Source organism: Limulus polyphemus, unplaced genomic scaffold (genome assembly GCF_000517525.1).
Source record: "Limulus polyphemus unplaced genomic scaffold, Limulus_polyphemus-2.1.2 Scaffold1841, whole genome shotgun sequence".
NCBI classification, from domain to species: domain Eukaryota; kingdom Metazoa; phylum Arthropoda; class Merostomata; order Xiphosura; family Limulidae; genus Limulus; species Limulus polyphemus.
In genome coordinates, this window is record NW_013667451.1 from 1 (window position 1) to 5,787 (window position 5,787).

The following is a 5,787-nucleotide window of genomic DNA, read 5'->3' on the forward strand; positions in this document are numbered from 1 at the left end:
CAAAAAGGGCTTTAAATATAAGATTATTCAACCCAAATCACCCCCATCTAACAGATCATGACGTCTTATTATAAAATAAACCCCTCCTTTCGGATTATATTTACTCTGGATGAATAAACGTTCTATTTTATTTAGCTTTTTACGCGACATAATACTTTTTCGTTAGTGTCTCAATTTTGAATTTTCTGACGAAATAAACACTAGACGTTATTCTACTATTAATTCTGCTTCAAAAACATAATACTTTTTCGTTAATGTTATAATGTCTCAATTTTGAATTTTCTGCCGAAATAAACACTAGACGTTATTCTTCTATTTATTGTGCTTCAAAAAAGCATTGTTTTTCAAGTTTCAAAAAATTGACATTTTTGCCGAAAATACCATGGCTATAGCCTTCATGTTTTTTGCTAAAATTTTGAAAAAAGTTATTTTTCCTCATATTTCAATACAAAGATGACCCGTGAAATGCAATATTCAGAATTGATATCCTTTCATCGAAATATTTATTCCATAATCTTATATTAAAATAGGAGAGCTTCGATTTTTCTTTTTTCTTCAGGTATAATAAACAAAAGAAGGGCTTTAAATAGAATAAGATATAACCATTTGAAGGCGAGAAACAATTCCATGATCAAAAAGATGAGAGAATACACAAAACAAGTAATGTATATAAATTCTGCATTAACGTAATGACAAGTAAACTAATTGTAACACCTTATATATCCTATTGGTTCCTGATATAATCATATCTATATTGCTACATATCATGATAATATTTTGCTTCATAACATTTCTTAATTACTACTGAAATATATTAGTGAAAAATATATTTTTGTTGATTGTTTTATAGTTAAGCATAAAGCTACACAAAAGGTTATCAGAACTGTTGCAAGAGCTTCCTTCTAATGCAACTCGAACAAAAGAAGGTGATATTTATCACTCTGACATCATTCAAGAGTAAACTCTCAGTAGTCAGAGGCTATTTGGAAAGTGGTTCAATCCAAAACAGTATTATGTTTAAAGTTGAAATGAAGAAATCATACTTTAGTCTTCAGTAGTTGGCTCTGTCGTTGGGATATTTCGTTAAACGTTCATGATTCTGCCTTTTAGTAGGCAGTTTGTAATGTATGAGTAGTTACTTAGTTTAATTATGAAATAGAACTCACGTGAATATATACATAGCTATATTGTTATTTTGGTACGTTACGTAGAATAGATATATAGATTAGCTTTATGCATTTAGATATATTTTTAGATCAAACTTTATTCATGGGTATAATATTGTTCATGAATATTCTTACAGTAAATGTGACAATTGTTTATGTTTCTGGATTTATATATTTCTATATTTAAGTCTACATTTATGATTAATCTATCGTTATTTTTATGTTTGTTTCATTACGTTTTTTTATCACACCTATTTAATGTTATATAATTTTTTGGTAGTTTATATACGTGACTTTAAACACCATTAACTTTAAATACTCACATTCAGTGGTTTACAAAACGTTGCTATATGCAACATAAACATCACTTGGCCCATACGCTGCATGAGACGTCGTTCTGTTTGAATATTCCTAACACTAGTATCTTTGTAGAGGTCATTGAGCGATATGTATTTCAGAATTTCTAACTGTCTCTCCTAGACTTATGTCAACTGATCAGCGAGTATCAAAAATGCTTTCAATAGGAAACTAACACCGAGAAACGGAGAAATAGTTTATTAGTTGTTGTGTGTTTTTCCACAAAGCAGAGAGTGGTACAATAGGATCAGTATGAGGGTACTTACTTCTGAATATCTAAGTTGACCATCACGAAATAAGATTATCTGAACACTTTTTTTATTTCGAATTCCTTAACTCCTGTAACAAATTAAGTAAAGCGTTTTTTAATATTATGTGAACACAAATAGAAGAAGAAATATTTCACGACCTTTACCCATAGCTTCGTTTTGTCTATGATTTGGACAATGCTTAAGATGTGGTTGGATAACACTTGAAACATTAAGAATTAGTCTGAGCCAGAGCATGTTTACGTTCTGAATATACTTGTTTTGTGAGGACGGAAAAAATGATTATGTTATGCACTTTTCCATTCAATCACATGTGTTACTTCAGTTATACTTGAAGCAAATGTATAGTTTTTATATAACTGAAATTTTTGTAAAATTTTAATGTCAGCCATAAGAGACAAGCACCTCCATTGCCAGTTCGAAAATTAAAATTGTATAATACACAGGTAAGTGACAAATCTGATGAGAAATTGGCTTCATAGTCATTTATTAAAAACTTAAACAATTTATCTGCTAAATAATCCATAATAATAAATTAGTATGAAGAAGATTATGTATGGTTCAAAGTTACATAAATATAAAATGAATATAAGGAACAAGAAAAAAATGAAACAATGTGAACACAACACGTAGATAATACATTATATCTCAATACAGTGGCGTGCAGAGGTTCTATGATGCCTGGAGCCTTCTACCTAAGACCTTGGGAAAGGGAGTAAAGGGTTTTACTATTCGATTCGACTCATTGCTTTGGATGCTCTCCGGATATGGATGCCGGGACCCCGGCACCTTTCGCCCCCTTTGCACGCTACTGTCTCAATATGAAGCTTTATCCACGAAATTGAGATTTTGGCGCTATGGCTTGATATACCAACTCTACAGTCCGTTACTGTTATAGAACATTAACTGAATAGATCGATTATTTAGACAAAGTTGGTTGTTTCTAGTTTTAGTTTTTCGTTGATTCCAGTAACTGTAAAGCCAGCCTCCATTCTGAACTTGATGAGAAGGTTCAGTTCCTCGTGCCTGTTTCTGTCACAAGCACACAGAAACTATATGGATAGAAAAAAAAGGCACGAGTTCTCTGTGCTTCATGCTGCAAGATCTCAAGTCGACGAATGATCGAGAATATGCTTGAGCATTTTGCTACAAGACTAGGCAGCGTTCTAGAATCTTATGCTTGAGAAAACAGATAAAATAAGGATATCAATACATAACAAAAGAAATCATATAATTATCCAAAATCTATAAGGAGGAATGCTGCACCTCTTATGAGCTGCTTCAGAATGCGAACACGGTAGAAGAGTAGCCTCAGTTAACTAGAGTCTGGGAATATGTCATTTCGTGTAAAATTCGAGTTTTGATAAGCAATAATGAGAAAATATATGAAAATAATTATATTATGAGGCAGCATTGTCAGAAATATTTGAACGTTTTGTTGAAAGATTATTTGAAACCGTCAAATGTTCTTAAAAGTTTAGGCATCAGAGTCAGTTTTGGCTGTTATGATCAAATAATATGCTTTGAAAATTGAGAAAACTCATCAAAAGTTTCGAGTTCACAAGGACATCAATTTCCGCACGCATGGTTGGTTGCAAACTGTTCTTCAATTGATTTTTACAGAGAAGAGTAAAAAAGTAAGTTACTTTAGGTGTCTCAGTTTATTCATACACCAGTTTTAGCAATTGATATTACAAGTTTTGTACTTGTAAAAAAACTTTAGTAACAATATCTATTCTTTCAACTGAAAAACTCTGAAATAACTCCCAAATAAATAAAAAATGATTGAACATTATCAATCGCGTAAATATAACTCAATCGATAAAACTCGCTTTTTAATTCCTTATATCTTGAAAAACAGTGAATAATCAGAGAATCCTTAAATGTGCACCAACCCTTCGTTTCGGGTGGGGTGAAAATATAGACATTATGTGGCACAAACCACCACTGCTACTGTCAGAACCATTTTGAAGTTTGGAGTAGATACATTCCATTATTTAATATCGTGTGTAAATTTATTTACGTAAATTACAATGCTTTCATACGCAAAATATCTAATTTTTGTATTAAGTGTTAAGGTTTGTGAAGTAATGTTTCTCTCGTGCTTTTTTTCACATCTTGCCTATCTGTCAGGCAAAGTAATTTTCATCTTAACATTAAAATACTTTTGTACATCAGAATATTTCGAGCTTTCATATGCGAAAATTGTATAATGTCCAAATAGTTACCAAACGTTTCCTAAAGAGAAAACTTTATATTTTATCTATTGTCTTCAGTAATCAATTTCTGTTTGGGTCCGAAAACTTTGAACGATCTCGCAACCAACCATGAAAAATTATGAAATAAGCATAAATTATGCATCTTTCATTCTGGAATGAACACAAAGGGATTTAAATTGATAGTTATTGGACGAGCATAAAGACGTGCTTGTTGTGCAAATATAAGGTAGTGACAGTACTTACTTATATTGTATTTTAAGTAAAGGTTGTTAATAATAGTTCAGTAGTCTCCATCTATTGTGAGATAACTGAACTTCCAAGTATTTCTTTCTTAACTTTTTCTCCATCTATTGAGAGATAACAAAACTTCCAAGTATTTTTTCTTAATTTTTTTCTCCATCTATTGAGAGATAACTGAATTTCCAAATTATTTTTCTCCACCTATTGACAGATAACTAAACTCCCAAGTATTTTTCTTTATCTACTGAGAGATAACTGAACTTCCAAGTATTTTTTCTTAATTTTTTCTCAACCTATTGAGATATAACTGAACTCCCAGGTATTCTTCTTCATCTACTGAGAGATAACTGAACTTCCAAGTATTTTTTCTTAATTTTTTATCCATCTATTGAGAGATAACTGAACTCCCAAGTATTCTTTTTCATCTACTGAGAGATAATTGAACTTCCATATATTTTTCTCCATCTCTTGAGAAATAAGTGATATTCAAAGTATTTTTTCTTAACTTCTTTTCTCCATCTATTGAGAGATAACTGAACTTCAAAGTATTTTTTCTACATCTGTTGAGAGATAACTGACTTCAAAATATTCTTTTCTTAATTTTTTCTCAACCTATTGAGATATAACTGAACTTCCATGTATTATTTCTCCATCTATTGAGAGATAACAAAATTTCTAAGTATTTTTTCTTAATTTTACTTCTCAATCTATTGAGAGATAACTGAACTTCCAAGAATTATTCCTTATTATTTGTTTCTCCATCTATTGAGAGATAAGTGAACTTACAAGTATTTTTTCTCCATCTGTTGAGAGATAACTGAACTTCCAAGTATTTTTCTTTTAATTTTTTCTCCACCTATTGAGAGATAACTGAAATTAAAAATATTTTTTCTTAATTTTTTTGCTCCATCTATTGAGAGGTAAGTGAACTTCCAAGTATTTTTCCTAATTATTTGTTTACTACATCTATTCAGAGATAACTGAACTTCCAAGTATTTTTTCTTAATTTTTTCTCTATCTATTAAGAGATAACTGAACTTGCAAGTAGTTTTTTAATTTTTTCTCCATCTATTGAGAGATAACTGAACTTTCAAGTTTTTTTTCTTATTTTTTCTCAATCTATTAAGAGATAACTGAATTTACAAGTAGTTTTTTCATTCTATCTCCATCTATTGAGAGATCACTGAACTTCCAAGTATCTTTTCTACATGTATTGAGAAATAACTGAACTTCAGAGTATTTTTTCTTAACTTTTTGCTCCATCTATTAAGAGATAACTGAACTTCAAAGTATTCTTTCTCCATCTATTGAGATATAACTGAACTCCCAAGCATTTTTTCTTAACTTTTTCTCTCCATCTATTGAGAGAAAAATTAACTTCAAAGTATTTTTTCTTAATTTTTTCTCCATCTATTGAAAAATAACTGAACTTCAAAGTATTTTAATTAATTTCTTTTCTCCATCTATTGAGAGATAACTGAACTTCCAAGTATTTTTTCTACATCTGTTGAGAGATAACTGAACTCCTAAGTATTT